Source organism: Oncorhynchus mykiss, chromosome 9 (genome assembly GCF_013265735.2).
Source record: "Oncorhynchus mykiss isolate Arlee chromosome 9, USDA_OmykA_1.1, whole genome shotgun sequence".
NCBI lineage: Eukaryota > Metazoa > Chordata > Actinopteri > Salmoniformes > Salmonidae > Oncorhynchus > Oncorhynchus mykiss.
In genome coordinates, this window is record NC_048573.1 from 58,204,110 (window position 1) to 58,226,366 (window position 22,257).

General features: G+C 41.4%; 1 protein-coding gene across 1 annotated transcript in view; it reads right to left on the reverse strand.

Moving 5' to 3' along the window:
• The window catches only part of LOC110532468 (rap1 GTPase-activating protein 1), a 104,787-nt gene extending 87,158 nt beyond the window's left edge, over positions 1 to 17,629 (reverse strand). The window contains exon 1 of the mRNA XM_036988485.1: positions 17,556 to 17,629. The gene's annotated coding sequence lies outside the window, so the exon portion shown is untranslated. The remainder of the gene's footprint in view (positions 1 to 17,555) is intronic.
• Positions 17,630 to 22,257: the final 4,628 nt, after the last annotated feature.

The following is a 22,257-nucleotide window of genomic DNA, read 5'->3' on the forward strand; positions in this document are numbered from 1 at the left end:
CACTGTTCCTAGGCCATCATTGAAAATTAGAATTTGTTCTTAACTGACTTGCCTAGTTAGATAAAGGTAAAAAAAAAAAAATGCAGCCTGGATTCAAACCAGGCATGGCAGTGGCACTGAGATGCAGTGCCACTAATCTACAAGCAACATTCAAGTTTTAGACAATATACAGTGCCTTGCGAAAGTATTCGGCCCCCTTGAACTTTGCGACCTTTTGCCGCAAACATAAAGATATAAAACTGTATTTTTTTGTGAAGAATCAACAACAAGTGGGACACAATCATGAAGTGGAACGACATTTATTGGATATTTCAAACTTTTTTAACAAATCAAAAACTGAAAAATTGGGCGTGCAAAATTATTCAGCCCCTTTACTTTCAGTGCAGCAAACTCTCTCCAGAAGTTCAGTGAGGATCTCTGAATGATCCAATGTTGACCTAAATGACTAATGATGATAAATACAATCCACCTGTGTGTAATGAAGTCTCCGTATAAATGCACCTGCACTGTGATAGTCTCAGAGGTCCGTTAAAAGCGCAGAGAGCATCATGAAGAACAAGAAACACACCAGGCAGGTCCGAGATACTGTTGTGAAGAAGTTTAAAGCCGGATTTGGATACAAAAAGATTTCCCAAGCTTTAAACATCCCAAGGAGCACTGTGCAAGTGATAATATTGAAATGGAAGGAGTATCAGACCACTGCAAATCTACCAAGACCTGGCCTTCCCTCTAAACTTTCAGCTCATACAAGGAGAAGACTGATCAGAGATGCAGCCAAGAGGCCCATGATCACTCTGGATGAACTGCAGAGATCTACAGCTGAGGTGGGAGACTCTGTCCATAGGACAACAATCAGTCGTATATTGCACAAATCTGGCCTTTATGGAAGAGTAGCAAGAAGAAAGCCATTTCTTAAAGATATCCATAAAAAGTGTCGTTTAAAGTTTGCCACAAGCCACCTGGGAGACACACCAAACATGTGGAAGAAGGTGCTCTGGTCAGATTAAACCAAAATTGAACTTTTTGGCAACAATGCAAGACGTTATGTTTGGCGTAAAAGCAACACAGCTGAACACACCATCCCCACTGTCAAACATGGTGGTGGCAGCATCATGGTTTGGGCCTGCTTTTCTTCAGCAGGGACAGGGAATATGGTTAAAATTGATGGGAAGATGGATGGAGCCAAATACAGGAACATTCTGGAAGAAAACCTGATGGAGTCTGCAAAAGACCTGAGACTGGGACGGAGATTTGTCTTCCAACAAGACAATGATCCAAAACATAAAGCAAAATCTACAATGGAATGGTTCAAAAATAAACATATCCAGGTGTTAGAATGGCCAAGTCAAAGTCCAGACCTGAATCCAATCGAGAATCTGTGGAAAGAACTGAAAACTGCTGTTCACAAATGCTCTCCATCCAACCTCACTGAGCTCGAGCTGTTTTGCAAGGAGGAATGGGAAAAAATGTCAGTCTCTCGATGTGCAAAACTGATAGAGACATACCCCAAGCGACTTACAGCTGTAATCGCAGCAAAAGGTGGCGCTACAAAGTATTAACTTAAGGGGGCTGAATAATTTTGCACGCCCAATTTTTCAGTTTTTGATTTGTTAAAAAAGTTTGAAATATCCAATAAATGTCGTTCCACTTCATGATTGTGTCCCACTTGTTGTTGATTCTTCACAAAAAAAATACAGTTTTATATCTTTATGTTTGAAGCCTGAAATGTGGCAAAAGGTCGCAAAGTTCAAGGGGGCCGAATACTTTCGCAAGGCACTGTATATATAACACTAACACACTATGCTAAAGACAATTACTCATACTGTGAATTACCTACAGAATGCAAAAAGGCAGAGTGAACGTAGGATTGGACAGACATAGACATTTTCTGTTTGAAATAAGACGTGTTTTCAATTCCATCATGAACGAGGAACAAAACTCTCCTATCTAGTTGCTCACTTTCCCCTTAGGACCAGAGGTCCAACACCATAACTGCAGAGCACTCATTGTAATTAGAAGGATAGGCACTTAATTAATCAATGTAACTGATTAATAAACATAAACAGATAGACAGTTACATCATCTGTTTGCTCAAATAACATACTGCATGCTAGATTAATTGAACCATCTGAAAAGCAGAAGAGAATTAGAACGTCCCAACAGTCTTGACGTGCTGCTGAATTGATAAACAACAGAGGACGTTTCAGCAGTGTCTGTTCTGTGTTGTAGAGCCAGTGAGCTGGACTAGTAAATATACTGACTGCAGAGAGAGATTACAGCCAGAAGACAGAGACAGAGGTCATTACTGAAGACTCACACAGGCTTCACAGTTTACACTATAAAACGTTTACATCTGCACACACATTAGTGTTAGTGTAGCTCAGGCAGACTCAGCCCTCAATTAAAGAAATGGAGGAATTATTGGGAAAACTCAATCAACAACATGAAGTCATGACAAATAAACTTGAGTTGAAAGTGTCAAGACTTTTGGGATGTTCTGTTTACTGTCTGCATTTCAGACGATTCAATGAATCTAAGCTGTGAGTAACTGCGAGTGAGTGAGTGAGTGAGTGAGTGTGTTTTAATCACAGCAGCAGGAACAGGACTGCAGTCCCATAGGTCCTCTGACTGGCTACTCTTTTTTCTTAAAAAATAGTGAGATGGCAGGAAGACCCTCAACAAGGACAAAGAAGCACAGATCCCTCAGTGATAATAACAAACCTCTCCTTCAGATTCACACTGCTATTGATCCACTACAGGGCGATTCCATGCCAGGGCAGCACACAATTTTTGCATTGAAACTTTTTTTGAGAAAATCATAATGAAAGTGGACATTTTAGGCCCTTTATAGAGCTATACATGCCTCCTGTAAGACCCTATGATCTGTGAACTGTACATGATACAGACAACAAGTCAATATACTCCTTATAGTGTGCTCTAACAGATGGAGTATCTCCAGATTCTTTAAAAATATATCAACATCAAAAATATGAATATTTAAAAAGTACCCTTTTGGATTTTGTTCATTTTAAGACATATTGTTTGGAACAATATACTCTACAAGTATATCACATTTCCACAGTGGGAAATCTGCTACTTTTAAAGGTCTGATACATTTTATGAGCTCCACCAACACAGTGAATGGGAAAATGGATTCAAAGGGAACTCCCTCTGCTGGTGATTTGCTGAATGTGCAATCCTAAAAGAGGGCAATGATTGCATAATTAACAATAATGTCTATTTCTATGTATAAAATATCTTCAAAAGTACCAGAGAGCCCACTCTCACTACTTGTAGAGTATATTATTCCAAACAATTTGTCTTAAAATGAACTAAATCAAAAAGGGTACGTTTGAGATATTCATATTTTATTGTTCAATAAATGAATGTGATGTTTTATTCCAGAATCTAGACACACTCCATATTTGAGAGCACACTATAATGAGACCAAGATGTCTGTATCACGTACAGTTCATGGATCATAGGGCCTTTATATAGGTCTAAAAAGGGCCTAATTATTTTTTTTTTTAAATAACTATGATACAAATGTAAAAAGCATGTCAAACATCCTTCCTCCCAATTAAGTTTATACGTGAGAATTGCCTATAATATTGTTACGTTCGTCGTCGGAATGAGACCAAAGCGCAGCGTGGAAAGTGTACATCTTTCTTTATTTTAGATGTACACCAAAAAAAAAATAACGTAACATTCTGCAGGCTACACAGTAACTGAACAAAAACAAGATCCCACAAACTTAGGTGGAAAACAGGCTGCCTAAGTATGATTCCCAATCAGAGACAACGATAGACAGCTGCCTCTGATTGGGAACCCTACCCGGCCAACAAAGAAATAGAAAACTAGAATTCCCACCCAAATCACACTCTGACCTAACCAAATAGAAACATAAACAGGCTCTCTAATGTCAGGGCGTGACAAACATACCCAAAATATTTCCGGGCTGTCCTAGCGTGGAATCGCCCAACACTGATATCACCCTCTAGCAAAACAATACAACATGAAAAAAAGAAACAGTGCATTTTACAAAATATAGAGTTGAACTTAAAGAGTAAGTAGTCATTGATCCACTATACATCACCTTCCATCCAAAAAAAAAACAACATGAAAGAAAAATAAATCGTTTTACAAAATATAGAGTTGAATTAAGTGGGGAGATAGTCAATGTTAGGATAACCCAAATATAATTTATTCTCAACAACAAGCATTGTTCAGTGGCACAGGAGGTTGGTGGCACCTCAATGGTGAGGACGGGCTCGTGGTAATGGATGGAGCGGAATAGTGGAATCGTATCAAACACATCAAACATATGGTTTGCTTGTGTTTGATGCCATTCAATTCACTCCGTTCCAGCCATCATTATGACACGTCCTCCCCTCAGCAGCCTCCACTGATTGATGGATACCTTATTAAAAAAGTACATTGAGTGAACAAAATATTAGGACCTTTCCATGACATAGAATGACCAGGTGAATCCAGGTGGAAGGTATGATTCCTTATTGATGTCACTTGTTAAATCCACTTCAATCAGTGTAGATGAAGGGGAGGAGACAAGATAAAGAAGGATTTTTAAGCCTTGAGACAATAAGACATGGATTGTGTATGTGTGCATTCAGAGGGTGAATGGGCAAGACAAAAGATTTAAGTGCCTATGAATGGAGTATGGTAGTAGGTGCCAGACCCACAGCACCGCGAACGCTTTCAACACCTTGTAGAGTCCATGACCCGACAAATTGAGGCCGTTCTGAGGGCAAAACTGGGTGCAACTAAATATCAGGAAGGTGTTCCTAATGTTTTGTACACTCGGTGTATATTATGAACACACAACAGAGACGGTCTTATTACATCCTCTGTTGTAAATGGAGCAGGTTGTCTCCTCCTTTAGGCAATCTGTTAATGTGTAAATAAGGCTGTGTGCATTCAATAATGTATCTCCAATCTGGGCTATGTGGAGAGGATAGAGGGAGAGCAGGAGATATGGCCAGGGAGGACTGATGCAGATTGGGCTCTGGTTTCAGCAGCCAGGCAGGAAATTTGCTATTCAAAAATAAATCAGCGTCTGGGACCCCCATTCATCCTTTCAATCCCTTTTAAAATAAATCACATTTTCCCTGTAGAGAGGTGTAATGTGTTAAAGGCAAGCCAAACAATATCAATCATGTGGGTTTGCAAACCAACCCTAAAACAGGCCTGGGCCCACAGCATCATCTCTCCCTTTACCTCTTTATGCTCTCCAAGTTTAAAGTCGAGTAAAATAGTTGATACATAGATTTATCCTTGCCGATAACCAACAGATTTCTTTCATCCAATTTCCACCCAACAGAGGGGCCTCTTTAAAGATGAAATACGCAGTAGGGGAAACAGGGCCACTATCCGTCCCACCGGCATTGTTATTGTTTTTGTTTTGTTGACGAAGGAGAGGAGCGTCGTGCAAAGTGGTAAAAAAAAGCTGCAGGTCATATTTTGCTGTTCAATCGCGTGTGCAATGATGTACGGGGAAAAATGTGTCCGTTATTTGCCGTAACTGCTTATATCCCTGATCTTACCTGTTTCAATACGCAGAGGCAATATCCCTCATCTGACCTGTTTCAATACGCAGAGGCAATATCCCTCATCTGACCTGTTTCAATACGCAGAGGCAATATCCCTCATCTGACCTGTTTCAATACGCAGAGGCAATATCCCTCATCTGACCTGTTTCAATACGCAGAGGCAATATCCCTCATCTGACCTGTTTCAATACGCAGAGGCAATATCCCTCATCTGACCTGTTTCAATACGCAGAGGCAATATCCCTCATCTGACCTGTTTCAATACGCAGAGGCAATATCCCTCATCTGACCTGTTTCAATACGCAGAGGCAATATCCCTCATCTGACCTGTTTCAATACGCAGAGGCAATATCCCTCATCTGACCTGTTTCAATAAGAAGAGGCAATATCCCTCATCTGACCTGTTTCAATATGCAGAGGCAATATCCCTCATCTGACCTGTTTCTATAAGAAGAGGCAATATCCCTCACCTGACCTGTTTCAATAAGAAGAGGCAATATCACTCATCTGGCCTGTTTCAATAAGAAGAGGCAATATCCCTCATCTGACCTGTTTCAATATGCAGAGGCAATATCCCTCATCTGACCTGTTTCAATAAGAAGAGGCAATATCCCTCATCTGACCTGTTTCAATATGCAGAGGCAATATCCCTCATCTGACCTGTTTCAATAAGAAGAGGCAATATCCCTCATCTGACCTGTTTCAATACGCAGAGGCAATATCCCTCATCTGACCTGTTTCAATAAGAAGAGGCAATATCCCTCATCTGACCTGTTTCAATAAGAAGAGGCAATATCCCTCATCTGACCTGTTTCAATACGCAGAGGCAATATCCCTCATCTGACCTGTTTCAATACGCAGAGGCAATATCCCTCATCTGACCTGTTTCAATACGCAGAGGCAATATCCCTCATCTGACCTGTTTCAATACGCAGAGGCAATATCCCTCATCTGACCTGTTTCAATATGCAGAGGCAATATCCCTCATCTGACCTGTTTCAATAAGAAGAGGCAATATCCCTCATCTGACCTGTTTCAATATGCAGAGGCAATATCCCTCATCTGACCTGTTTCAATAAGAAGAGGCAATATCCCTCATCTGACCTGTTTCAATAAGCAGAGGCAATATCCCTCATCTGACCTGTTTCAATATGCAGAGGCAATATCCCTCATCTGACCTGTTTCAATATGCAGAGGCAATATCCCTCATCTGACCTGTTTCAATACGCAGAAGCAATATCCCTCATCTGACCTGTTTCAATAAGAAGAGGCAATATCCCTCATCTTACCTGTGCACATAGACATCTCTTGCTTTTAGGTAGGTTATACATAATATCTCTCTCACATACAAATTCATCCTTAATGTAACAAAAGGTTCTATGTTGTTGTTGACTGTTTTGACATGGATGGTGTTGAGGCCACTGGGCTGTGCGTGGTTGTACAGTGTCTCACAGGGCCCTGGGAGCTACACACACATCCGCATGCACACGCACACCATTGGGATGTGCTCCACACACTGTAGCCTTTCATAGGGTCTCATTAGAGGGGCAGGATATTATGGCGGACACAGCACATGAAAAGTAGTGTTGTTGTTCAGGCTACCCTATTGGAACTCTCTCTCTCACCTATTACCTCACTCACTCTTTCTTTGTCTGTGTCTCAGTCAACACAACAGCTAGGCCTACATGTTTAATGTATACTGCAGATGAAATCGAGAGGGATACTCACAGGTGACCAATGGAAAGGGGATGGAAGTGAATAACATTTCAACCTCCTGAATAGATCTATAATTGAGTTTATAAACTGAAGACATGACATGAAAGCTATAAGGCATCAAATACTGTATTATGAATGACTTGCAAAGGCAGTTCTGTGGTGAGGTGAAGGCGATAGGGACACATTGCTCTTAGGCATCGATCGATCTCTGTTCCCAGAGAGAGAGAAAGATCTATTTCAGTTGTAATGGATCCTTTGTGGCCCAGGCAGCCCCTCTCCCACGCAATCCATAGGGACCCAGCCCGGTGAAGACAGACTGAACAGCACAGAACATAACACAACTCCACTTGATTTCCCACAGCAGAGAGAAAAACGATAGATAAATGGCTGTTTTTAGTCTTTTAACGACTGTAGGATAGTGTAAAAGCTGACATGCCTTGCGTTGGAATAACCCAGAACAATATTACCTGTTTGGATAAATGAATAGGCATGCACAGTGAAACGATCAGAATCAGATTAGAAAGTATTAATAATAATGAATCAAACACTTAATGTTTTATCAACAGTGTGACTAAATCAATGTGCACTGTACTGTACCTAATAGCCTTGTGAGGATGTCCATGGGGGACAGGGCAGGGAGGGCAGAGTAAGAGTGTCCTCTGCTGGAAAACTGAGGAATTGATACATTTCATCAGCCACCAAGGAGCTGCCGAAAGGGTGACAGTGATAGCTCTCGTTATATGTCCTGAGCCACAGGCCTACTGGAATACTCCTCAGTATGCCCAGGGATCCTCCACAGTCACTTTGTAAATGAGGGGAGTTTCTAGATGTGTCAGCCAGAGAGATGCTCACAAAATAGTGGGGCGTGAGGGTAGGGGGATAAGGCAGGGAGTTTGGGGCCCCGTCATGTACATGGCACACTAGGGACAGTCACACTGACAGGGGCCTGGCTGGCTTTACCTCCCTGAGACTGTCTGCAAAGATCAGCCTCTTGTGGAAAGAGAGCGAGAGAGACAGAGAGAGCGAGAGAGAGAGAGCACAGACCATTCCGTAGGGGAGAGCAGGAGAGTGTAAAGAGCAGAGCAGCTACAGGGGCTACTAAAGCTACTACTTATGAATGTATTATTTAACTCAAAGGGTGGACAAGCAGCCATTGTGAGTGTACACATAGCAAAGCAGGAAGTAAAAGCAGGAAGTAAAAGCAGGAAGTGTACACTGCAATATGTGCTGTGAGTTGTTGATTCAACTCAACTGATATTACTAAAAGTACATTCCACATCATTTGAATCACCATCCTACATTATCATAGTAATTATTACATCACAATACCTGGCAGCCATTGTGTGTGCATCCATGAGTTTATCTGTCAAATTGCCAGGGTTGGAGGGTCCAAGGCGGCAGGGTAGCCTAGTGGTTAGAGTGTTGGGCTAGTAACTGGAAGGTTGCAAGTTCAAATCCCCGAGCTGACAAGGTACAAATCTGTCGTTCTGCCCCTGTACAGGCAGTTAACCCACTAGGCCGTCATTGAAAATAAGAATTTGTTCTTAACTGACTTGCCTAGTTAAATAAAGGTCAAATAAAAAAGAGGGTCCAAGCCCGTTCTACTCATTATATTTCTATGATGACTCATTCACGGCCAATTATCATGGTACATGTACTGTATCTAAGTAACCTACAGTAAGACAGCACAGAGAATACCAATTCCCAGCGAGCTAGTGGTTAGCTACATCAGCAAACATATGGCTGAGGTTAAGGTTATAGAATACCATACTGCATGTATTTGGATAGACATTGTAAGACCAACTGTCAATCGATTATGGTCAGTGTCCCAACATGCCTATGCTAGCAATATGAACTGACCACAGTGTACACAAAAAGGCAAAAGCAAATGAGTTTCACATGCTTTCATGACAAGGGGAGTCATCAGTCAAGTCATGCCTGAAGGCCACTGATGCAGGAGTTATACATGCCTCCTTGTTGGTTTCCACAGGTGAAAAATGTCATAGTATATTTTATTAATTGGACTGGACTCACCATGTTATTTGCAACTCAGTGGGACAGGATGCACACAGAGAGGAAACAAGCCGAAATCATTACAGGGGTAGAAACTGGGAACCCACAGCAGGCAGTCAGTCAGCTAGTATATATTTAAGAAATAAGGCACGAGGAGGTGTGTTATATGTCTAATATACCACGGCTAAGGGCTGTTCTTAGGCACAACCCCATAATGACAAAGCAAAAAAAGCTCATTTATATTGAAAAAATGTTTTTGTAATTTCACATTTACATAAGTATTAATACCCTTTACTCAGTACTTTGTTTAAGCACCTTGTGCAGCAATTACAGCCTCGAGTCTTCTTGGGTATGACACTACAAGCTTGGAACACCTGTATTTGGGGAGTTTCTCCCATTCTTCTATGCAGATGCTTTCAAGCTCTGTCAGGTTGGATGGGGAGCGTCGCTGCACAGCTATTTCAGGTCTCTCCAGAGATTTTCGATAGGGTTCAAGTATGGGCTCTGGCTGGGCCATTCAGGGTCGTTGTCCTGTTGGAAGGTGAACCGTCGGCCCAGTCTGAGGTCCTGAGCGCTCAGGAGCAGGTTTACATCAAAGATCTCTCTGTACTTTACTCCGTTCATCTTTCCCTCAATCCTAACCAGTCTCACGTTCCCTGCCACTGAAAAAAACATGCTTCACTGTAAGAATGGTGGCAGGTTTCCTCCAGACGTGATACTTGGCATTTATCAATGGAGACAGGATGCACCTGAGTTCAATTTCTAGTCTCATTGCAAAGGGTCTGAATACTAAGGTATTTCTGTTATTTTTTATATATATATGTACATTTGCAAACATGTCTAAAAACTTGTTTTCGCTTTGTCATTATCGGGTATTGTGTGTAGATTGATTAGGAAAAAAAATATTGAATCCATTTTAGAATGAGGCAGTAACGTAACAAAATGTGCAAAGAGTCAAGGAGTTTGAATACTTTCCGAATGCACTGTAAGTTTATTTATAACGTTATATAGGGAAATTGTATGTGTGAATGGAACACTCGTGTTTTGTGTGGGAAGATATGAAAAGACATTTGATAAAGTAGCAATGGAAAAAATTATAATAATGTACAACTTGCACACCCACACGTATGCCAGTGGTGTAAAACGTATTAGGAGAAATCAATAGTATAATGGCCTACTAGACTTTTCAAAGGAACAATGTATGAATGTATAATGGGTTACTAGAGTTTAACTTGCTAGGTAGAGAAACATATTATGCACAAAGCATGCCATCTATAGGCGACTGATAGACAGTGCCAGCCCAGTTATCATGAAAGTTGATCCCAGAAAGTTTCTCTCTTACTTTCTGAGTTGGCCAATGTATTTTATAGTTTAGGCGCATTACATTTGAATCTCAAAAGAATAGATTTTTAATAACTGTGAAGGTGAGAGTGAATATACAACAGAAATGTGTAATAAATATATAGAGCAACATTGTTAGGGTGGACTAAAATAAAAACAATTCCTTCCAATAGTAATTTAATTTGTAATTTTAATAATTAAATCTTTCAAAACAAGGTCACATGACTAACAGAGGGATTGAGAGTTGTGACTGATTAAATTAGAGGCCGCCATCTGGTGTTTGGGTTAGAGATAAGCTTCCTGTGGACAAATAGATAGCCGCCAGTACTCACTGAACTCAAGCAGGCTGTAAGGGACATAGTGAGAAATTTGGGACAGAGGTATGAATAATTGAATAACCAGTGATTTCAGTAAGAAGGTAATGTAGTCTAAAACAATCATCTGTTTCCATTATGTGGAACTGTGTCCAAAATTGATGTAGATCCAAGTACCGAATATTGAGCTGATAAGCCAGCACCAACTTTTTGAAGGACCTGCAGTAGCAGATGTGTTAAACAACAGGTTTCATATTTTGACTAGTTGATGGGAGAGTCAGTACAGGACATACAGTACCAGTCAACAGTTTTGACACACCCACTCAGTCAAGGGTTTTTCTTTTTTTGACTATTTCCTACATTGCAGAATAATAGTGAATACATCAAAACTATGAAATAACACATATGGAATCATGTACAGTAGCAACCGAAAAAGTGTTAAACAAATCAAAATATATTTGAGATTCTTCAAAGTAGCCACCCTTTGCTTTGATGACAGCTTTGCTCTCTCAACCAGCTTCATGAGTGCCTCACCTGGAATGCATTTCAATTGACAGTTATGCCTTGTTAAAAGTTAATTGGTGGAATTTCTTTCCTTGGCGTTTGAGCCAATCAGTTGTGCTGTGACAAGGTAGGGGTGGAATACAGAAGATAGCCCTATTTGGTAAAAGACCAAGTCCATATTATGGCAAGAACTGCTCAAATAAGCAAAGAGAAACGACAGTCCACCAATACTTTAAGACATGAAGGTCAGTCAATCCGGAAAACGTCAAGAACTTTGAAAGTTCCTTCAAGTGCAGTCGCAAAAACCATCAAGCACTGTGATGAAACTGGCTCTCATGAGGACCGCCACAGGAACGGAAGACCCAGAGATACTTCTGCAGTAGAGGATAAGTTCCTTAGAGTTAACTGCACCTCAGATTGCAGCCCAAATAAATGCTTCACAGAGTTCAAGTAACATCAACTGTTCAGAGGAGACTGAGTGAATCAGGCCTTCATGGTCGAATTGCTACAAATAAACCACTACTAAAGGACACCAACTGAGATTGTTGGTTCCAACCGCTGTGTCTTTGTGAGACGCAGAGTAGGGGAACAGATGATCTCCACATGTGTGATGGTGTGAAGGTGTTGGGGTGCCTTTCTGTTGACAGTCTCTGATTCATTTAGAATGTAAGGCACACTTAACCAGCATGGCTACCACAGCATTTTGCAGTGATATGCCATCCCATCTGGTTTGCGCTTAGTGGGACTATCATTAGTTTTTCAACAAGACAATGACCTAACACACCTCCAGGCGGTATAAGGGCTATTTGACCAAGAAGGAGATGGAGTGCTGCATCAGATGACATGGCCTCCACAATCACACGACCTCAACCCAATTGAGATGGTTTGTGATGAGTTGGACCGCAGAATGAAGGAAAAGCAGCCAAAAAGCACTCAGCATATGTGGGAACTCCTTCAAGACTGTTGGAAAAGCATTCCAGGTGAAGCTGGTTGAGAGAATGCCAAGCGTGTGCAAAGCTGTCATCAAGGCAAAGGGGGGCTACTTTGATGAAATTTGTTTAACACTTTTTTGGTTACTACATGACTCCATATGTGTTATTTCATAGTTTTGATGTCTTCACCAATATTCTACAATGTAGAAGACCGTAAAAAAATAAAGAAAAACCCTGGAATTAGGTGTGTCCAAACTTTTGACTGGTACTGTATGTGTGAAATTTGTTTTGATTTATAATGGACCATTATCATGCACCTGTCTCTAACCAGGAAAATAAAAGACATGGTCTATGCTCTCTCTCTCGCTCACACACATATGTAATTGTTATCCCAGCACCCATCAATCTCAGCGACTCGCCCTAAATGTAAATTATATGAGTGTCATAGGTACAGGCCCTCTGGTAGTCATGTAACCAGAGGCAAGCAAGTATGCATCACCATGAGTACACCTTGATAAATAACCACTCACAGAGCCAAGCCTGTGATGCAAACATGAGGTACATATACTGTAACACAATTATAGAGTCAGAGGAGAGGATGGTGGTGGTAGTGACTCATTTCAAAGCCATCAAAGAGAAAGTACTCTCTCCAGCTTTAATAATCTGCTAGCTTTCACTTCTTGTACAGTTGACATCACATCTGCATCCCAAACACTATTTCCTACATCTTCACTACTTTTGACCAGAGCCCTATGCACTACTATATATAGGCAATTGAGTGCCCACATCGTCAGAGTGGGTGTTGAAACAGCAGCACACAGATGTGGTCTCCAGAAAAATCATTGATTGCAGAGGAAACTGATGCATTCATAGCACCATTAGTACCATGTTGGTACTAAGACCATTAGTACCAACATCCACCTCTAGATAGTGTTTGTGCTACAGTAGCTAGCTGCCTGGCCTGCAAAAGCTATGAAGACCACTGAACAGATGTATTATTACCACATCATTGTTAATAGAGCTATCAGTAGGCACATGTACAGTACATTTCAAACAGGAATGGAAATATAAAAAAATATGGCGTTACTTCAGTGTGTTAGTCCTGCAAGTTATACTCAACCACCTTCTGAGCCTCCTTGAACAACATTGACCCTAGTAATTACAAGCCTGTAATTGAGACAACACTGACCGTGCTATAATTAAGATGGTGTTCATTACCATATTATAGCACAGTACATCATACTGTAGAATGTAATTGGGGAGAGAGAAAATGAAAGAGAGAGAAAGAGAGAATGAAGAAGTGAGAGAATGAAAATGAGAGAGAGAATGAGGAAGTGAGAGAATGAAAATGAGAGAGAGAATGAGGAAGTGAGAGAATGAAAATGAGAGAGAGAATGAGGAAGTGAGAGAATGAAAATGAGAGAGAGAGAATTAGAGAAAAATTATCTGATGCACACCGACAGACCCCAATGTCACATAGTTTGACTTCTACAGTGCAGTGAGAACACAAGCAGCATGATAACGAAATAAGCAGAGAGAGCATCATCTCCTGAGCAGCCAGCCCAGCGGCCTCATAGACTTCTAGCTACCGCATAAATAATCCATGATATGAGATCTGGCGGAGCTTTAATGGAAATTGACTGGGAGAAGTTCAGAGGCTTTTCTCTCTCCTCAGCTAGTTCTGATGCACTGGAGGTACTGGAGGGAGAGTAATGAGCAGCACTGAGGGTCTGACTGACTGCCTACACTGTTAGACAGACTGAATGTAGGTCTGATGAATGCTAACTGATGCTTAGGTTGGCGATAATGTGGAAGGGTAATGTTTTAGGATACACTATTTTCATGGCAGTTCGATACAAAGTGATTTTCATAGTAGTTTAGGAGAGCATTTTCGCTAACCTGTTTCCTAACCTTAACCTCAGTCTCCTAACCTACTACGTTAATTCTCCTAACATGCTGTCATGACGTTGGCCTTTGGGTAAGGTTTATGACCCCCCCATAAATACCTTTCTCCCTTCCTTCTCTCTTGACTCTACAGAGGGACTCTTGAATAGACTTTGTTAAACAGAGATTCTGAGAACATCAGAAGGTGGGGGGAAATGAACCATATTTTGGTAATCCAACCAGTTGAACATATGCGTTGGTACTTAATGAAAATGATGTCAGTTCGGTTATCATCTGAGACATTCTCATCAATGATTGGATGACATGAATGGTACAGTGGAAAGTCTACACATTATAGTTATCAGATTCACATGGAATTGTTGTGCAATTTAAATGTTTGAATATTAAATTATTTGGGAGGGGATAAAATGTGATTTTAGCTTCTAAAATGTAAGAATTGGGTTTTCATGAATGAAATAGGCCCGACTCAGTGGCCCGCCCACGTGAAGAGACATTGGTAGTAAACTATGAAACACGCCCTCCTCTCCCTTCCTATATAAAGCCTTGACGACAATATAACTTTCTGTTCCGGGTACATTAGGATGACGATCCGATGTCAGAAGGGTTCAGATAATAACTACAGAACGAAGCCAACCTCAGCGTGAGCTTTGGTTGCGAATGGTATGAACATTGAACTCTTATTCACTACAGAAGTGTTACCTCCTAGCCGTTGAGTTAGCAACAGCAGCTGCAAACGTGGGCTAAGAAAGAACAGACAGACGTTACTACAACGTATCTATTTTACCACCAGAGACATTCTTCAAAGGACAAAGGACTCTGTTGGCCAACACAGCCTTCCATCTACCACCAACCTACCAAAGCGCAGCTCAGAGTAAATATTTATTGCATTTTCCTTTTCCAAATGGGCGGTAATTTAGAATGCATAAGATTCTGTATTTACGATAGAGTAGTTGCCTACGGCCTGATAGAGACATCGCTTCTCCCTTTGTTCTTCAGTCTTCCCGCTCTTTCACTCAAACCCAGCCCCCTTTCCTTTGGGTAACCAGCTGTCATATCTGTTCCGTCCGCTAGGGACGCTTTCCTTTGTGACGTAATTTGTAATCAAGGTATGATTCATTCTGTGTATATGTAATTTTATGTGATTAGTTAGGTATTTAGTAAATAAATAATTAAACCTAATTTTCTATTGCTGATTAAACTGGTTAGCCAGGGTTTGTGAAGATAACCAAGAATTTACAACTTTCAGATGAGACTGAAATAAGGTGACGATTAATATTGACTGCTACTGATGTACAATTTTACTAGGTCTTTAAGAGTTTATTCGGAAGATAACTGCTCTATAAATATTATTTCGTGGTGCCCCGACTTTCTAGTTAATTACATTTACATGATTAGCTCAATCAGGTAATATTAATTACAGAGAAAGGATTTTATAGAATAGCATGTCATATCACTTAATCCGGCATAGCCAAAGACACGACACTGCTATGAAAAAGTCACTTCGGTATCGAAGTGCCGTGAAAGAGTGTTTCCCGTATTCTTTTAAGGTGATTAGATGAAAATGGTAGTGTCACGACTTCCCCCGAAGGTGGCTCCTCTCCCTGTTTGGGTGGTGCTCGGCGGTTGTCGTCGCCGGCCTACTAGCTGCCACCAATCAATTTTCCTTTTCGTTTGTGTCTGTCTGTTTTGTTTACACCTGTGTCCTATTTGTTGATGTCGGTGGGTTTATTAACCTCCGCTGCCTGCTTGTCTTTGTCCTGGATTGTTTTGCTGTGGTTACTTTGTTACGGGTGCGTGTCTGCACCACTGGGTTTTCTTTCTCACAGCAATTGTACCGGTTTGGTATGTGTTTAGGAGTAGATGTTTCTCCCCCGTGTGTATCGTTTATTTCCCTGTGTGTGGCGACCTCGTTTGGGCGTATCCCCCCCCATGTTGTTGAGTTGGGACTTCTCAATAAACGATTGTGCCACTGGGACTTTCTTGCTCTCCTGCTCCTGATTCCTGCACCGCCCTCCTTCTCGGGGGCACGTAACAGGTAGGCTATATATTTAGGGTATCAATTTTGTAGAATACAGTTATTAATCGGTCCTACTTGGCAGACAACTGAGTGGCGCAGCGGTCAAGGCACTGCATCTCAGTGCTAGAGGCGTCACTACAGACCCTGGTTTGATTCCAGGCTGTATCACATCCGGCCGTGATTGGGAGTGCCATAGGGTGGCGTACAATTGGCCCAACGTCGTCCGTGTTAGGCTGGGGTAGGCTGTCATTGAATTTGTTCTTAACTGACTTGCCTGGTGAAATAAAACATGTAAAAAACAGTACAAAGCTACAACTCTCTTATTCTGAGCTTCAAAATCCTCGGCTTTATGCCAACAAAGGTTAATGAGGTCAGGGATGGACAAAGAAACAAGGTAGGATATTAGGTAGCCTATATTCATGAACCCAGTAATGACCTAGACATACTATATAGGTAAGGAATACATAATTCACACACAACTCCTGCCTACACAATAATACATCATAATACATGCCTACCTACTGTAAGAGGTATGTAAGTATGCAGCAGTGGGATATGTTCCATAAAGGTGCCCCCCAACAGTCCCAGGTCCCTAGAGACATACAGACAGAAAGGAGCCAATTATCAGCTGGCCTCAGGCTACTGTCCCCAGAGTCCCCCGTGAAGCCACAGGATCCAGGGTGAGAATGGGATTTCCAAGGTCACTGTTCTGCAGCTGAGCCCATAGACTGTTTTAACCCTCTAACTGGCACACCAATAAATAAATACAAAAATCAGAAATGATGTGCATTTAGCTTTAAAGGGGAAGTTTACCTACATTTTCTAAGTGATTCCATACATTGAAACTACTGTAGTTAGGTGGAGTTTGCCTTCTCCCTGTAGTCTATAACTGGAAAGCTGTAAAAACGCACTACTAGCTCTGCTCTGTTGTGAGTCATAGAGAGATTGGGAAATCAGCGAATTGTGGACAAATTCTTTGTTTCATTGAAAGCATATGGCCGAGTTAGCAATTTTTTTTTAATCAAAGGTACTATCGGTTTTGAGTTAGGAAATATAAACTTTTCCACCTAAAATTATTGCAGAAAATCCTTATTTTTATGTGGCGGACTGCATCAACAACGGAGATCTGTAACAACTGCATGTGGCTCTGGTGGGGCCATACTCTGTGACGTGTGCCCTTGTTTGGAGCTTGACGTCACAGATGCAAGTTTTATGGGGGGGCTGGCACAAAATTTGAAAGACTCACCACAGGTAGCCTAAAGTTTGTTCTGAAAAGTGGACATCCGAAGAGATGGCAGCAAGAGCAAGCTGGTATTCGGTCCCTGGCTGCAAGAAATCTAGAGAAGAAGGAACAAAATGTCACTGTTTTCTGTTGAAAGATGCAGAAGATGGCAAGTACCTATAAAAATCTGTAAATACGATGTAAACACTGCTACAGCCAATCTTGCAAATCTACTGTACATGTGTGTAGTAGCCTAAGCAATTCATAAACGATGGCTACCAGAGAGATATACAATCAGAAATGGGGGTAAAACACTGAAGAAAACTCACACAGCTGTTCCCTCTGTATTCCCATGTACTGGATATGCTTCCGTGCCAAAATACAGAGGCAAGTGTCAAAGCAAACATGCAGAGGTACAGTATGTAGTCTAATCAGCAGTTCGAGTGGATCTAATTCTGTTGTAACCATTGCACCATATTATGTAAACATTACCTAGGCGCTCTACCGGTTAGCATATGTGCCCTGTGTTTATGACAAGGGGGTTAAAGAGATCATAGACAGTAATTGTGTCACTTTACATTGCAGAATAGACTGAATAAAAATGAAAGGTGTTGTTGCATTTTAATTACTTAGGATCTGTCTACTCACTTTTTCTCATAATCATAATCTCTAATGTCTGATGTGTTGGCTAGCCATGGTTTATTTGCATGAAAACATATCATGCTTTTAACAACTGTAAAGCCTTGCGTGAAATAAAATGCCCCAGGAATCAGGCCTATTTGGTTGCATGTAGTCTGGTCTATTGTGTATTCGTAACCCCCAACTCATGACTATCCTAAAAATATAATACATTTTAGTCCCATTGCCATAAAAAAATATATTACAGAATATAAACTTGGTATCACTTTATACTTGTATGTTAGGATGGATGTTTTTCTTTGTCAATACACATAATAATAATTTGCCATGTAACCCAATCTATATCAACTGTCAATACATTTTACATTTAGAATTGTATGTATTGTGAACTCACATTGTGTCACAAATACCAATGAGGTCAATTTCCGCATCCCACTCGCATGTTAAGTCCTCAATAGATTGGTCTTCAAAGGATCAAGCAACAGCAAGCTCCTCTGGCACCCGTGTGAAATGATGTTGTCTCCTAGATATTTTCACACATTTTCCCAATGTCTGATGTGTTGGCTAGCTATGGCTTATTTGCATGACAACATTTCAGGCAACTGTATAGCTTTGTGTGGAATACCTGAACCTGGGAAGCAGACTTATAGAGCAATGGCCATAGCAAAAAAGTTTTACAGGTTAGTAAACATGGTATCACTTGACTTGTGTGTTAGGGTGGAAGAATATAAACTTGGTATCACTTGACTTGTGTGTTAGGGTGGAAGAATATAAACTTGGTATCACTTGACTTGTGTGTTAGGGTGGAAAAATATAAACTTGGTATCACTTGACTTGTGTGTTAAGGTGGAAGAATATGAACATGGTATCACTTGACTTGTGTGTTAGGGTGGAAGAATATAAACATGGTATCACTTGACTTGTGTGTTAGGGTGGAAGTTTTTCTTTGTCAATACAAATGTTTATTTTTATTTTATTTAACTAGGCAAGTCAGTTAAGAACAAATTCTTATTTACAATGATGGCCTACCCCGACCAAACCCGGACACATAACAATAATAGTTTGGCTTATAACAATGACAATTTGGGCAGGACACAAGCTACAACTGCCACTGGTACCTGAAGAACTTAAATGAATGGATAAACCCGATTGACTTTATTTTTATTATAAAATGTATCAAGCATGTAAACTGCGTCTACAAAACATTTTAAGAACACTCGCTCTTTCCAAAACATAGACTAACAAGGTGAATGCAGGTGAAAGCTATGATCTTTTATTGATGTCACTTCAATCCACTTCAATCAGTGTAGATGAAGGCGAGGTGACAGGTTAAACAAGGATTTTTAAGCCTTGAGACAACTGAGACATGGATTGTGTATGTGTGCCATTTAGAGGGTGAATGGTCAAGACAAAATATTTAAGTGCATTTGAACGGGGTATGGTAGTAGGTACCAGGCACACCGGTTTGAGTGTCAAGAACTGAAATGCTTCTGGGTTTTTCATATTCAACAGTTACCCGTGTGTATCAAGAATGGGCCACCACCCAAAGGACATCCAGTCAACTTGACACAACTGTGGAAAGCATTAGAGTCAACATGGGCCAGCATCCCTGTGCAACATTTGACACCTTGTAGAGTCCATGGCCCAACAAATTGAGGCTGTTCTGAGGGCATAAGGGGTTGCAACTCAATAGTAGGAAGGTGTTCCTAATGTTTTGTACATTCAGTGTACATCACACTCGGAATACATTATGTTTAACATAATATAAAGTACCATCTTTCCTGTTAAAACATAAGCTACTTGTATTTTGTGAAACATCAACATTTAGGCTGTGTTCCTGAAACAGTCCAAGCAGTGGGTTGCCAAAACAATCTACTAACCAAAACAATTCCAATTCATGGAGAAACTGGTTGACCAGGTGTTGGAGCGGCGACAAGATCTGACAGTGGTTTACAGGGATCTTTCATCCCACCTGCCCAAGCATAATCTTCCAGCCAACATTACCACAATGGAGAGACCTGATAATGAGGACCTGGTCAGAAGAAATTGTTCCAGGATTAATGTTGCCATAAACAGACTTTTGGGATGCACAGACAGTTGCTTACATTGTGCTGAATGCTAGGTTGTTTTGTTTTCTATATGCAACCAAATGTCTTCCCTAAACAATGTGTTCATTTTGTGCTCCATTTTTTGTGACTACAAATATATTATAAAAACAACAAAATACTTGCTTTATTGATCTATTTGCATGGATATTCTTTATTTTTACAGTCACAGTACGAAACCTGACACACAACACACACATCACAGGCTGGGAGCAGCACATACTGTACCTGTAACTTTGACTATTCACAAGTCCTGTAAATCTTCCACTTCCTGAGAACCAGTGTGAAAACCCCATATGGCGATATTTAGCTCAGATGGCATTTATCACGTAGGATGGGAGAGGAATCACGACTGCTGGACGCAGTGTCTCACCACGGATGACCCACTCCAAAACGATGCGGTATGAGACCAGTCTGAACTGTCTGGAATGACAATTACAGATCGAAGGGTAAAGTGGATTTGATCATCTGGAGCAGCAGTCATGTTTTTTGACAATATGAAAACAGGTTCTTATTTTCTGTTCTTTGATTTTGTGTCACATCTGCTCCTGCAATTTCCCTCTACTTTTCATCCTGGTGTCTCCTTGATCTGCCACCTCCCCCAGTGCTCTTTCCCTCTCTGTGTGTGTGGGGGGGGGGGGGTGATTGTGTAGGTGGAGACAGGTGTGCTGGAGTCAGAGCAGATCCCCACCAGCTGCAATCTGTTCCATAATCAAGACCTCTACTAATACTCAGCCCTGCCACTTCCACGCTGCCAGATCGTAATTTCTGCTCATTCTGCCCACTCTGACTCTGGTCCCTGTCTCCAGTCCCACGTCTCCTCACCCAGCTACACTGTCCTGGATTCCCCAATCTACTACTCCCTCAGATTCCCCTCCAGACCTGCTTACACTGTCTCAACCCCTCTCGCCTCAGCCTCCACACCTGGTTTCCAGCAACCCGCCCGAGCTTCCCCTGACCTGCACTCCATCTCCCCCCTGTGTTTCAATAAATTCCTTAGTATGCTTTATCCCAGTCTCCTCGTCTGAGTCTGCTCTTTGGTTCCCCTGTTCCACTCCACATAACATTTTGCTGTTATTTCAACTTCAAATTGTAGGGCTATATTTCGTACAGTGCCTTCAGAATGTATTCATACCCCTTGATTTATTCCACAATTTCTTGTGTTACAGCCTGCATTCAAAATGTTTCAATAGATTTTTTCGCACCATGTACACACAATACCCCATAATGACAATGTGAAAACACGGTTTAGAAACATTTACAGGGCCTCCCGAGTGGCACTGCGGCCAAGGCACTGCATCGCAGTGTTTCAGTGTCACTACAGCTTTGATCCCAGGCTGTGTCACAACCGGCCATGACCGGGAGTCCCATAGGGCAGCGCACAATTGGCCCAGCCTCATCCGGGTTAGGGGAGGGTTTGGGAGGGCTTTACTTGGCTCATCGCGCTCTAGCGACTCTTTATGGCGGGCTGGGTGCCTACAAGCTGACTGCGGTCGTCAGTTGAACGGTGTTTCCTCCAACACATTGGTGCGGCTGGCTTCTGGGTTAAGTGAGTGGCTGTTAAGAAGCGCGGCTTGGTGGATCATGTTTCGGAGGACACATGACTCGCCCTTCACCTCTCCCGAGCCCGTTGGGGAGTTGCAGCGATGAGACAAGATCGTAATTGGATAAAGAAATTGGGGAGAAAAGGGGGTAAAATTACAACAACAAATGAGGAAATGTTTGCAAATGTATTAAATGAAATACAGATATCAAATTGACATAAATATTCACACCCAAGTCAATACTTTGTAGAAGCAGCTTTGGCAGCGATTACAGCTGTGAGTCTTCCTGGGTAAGTATCTAAGAGCTTTCTATAACTGGATTGTGCAACATTTGCCCATTATTCTTTTGAAAATTCGTCAAACTCTGTCAAATTGGTTGATCACTGCTAGACAACCATTGTCAGGTCTTGCCATAGATTTAAGTAAAAACTGTAACTC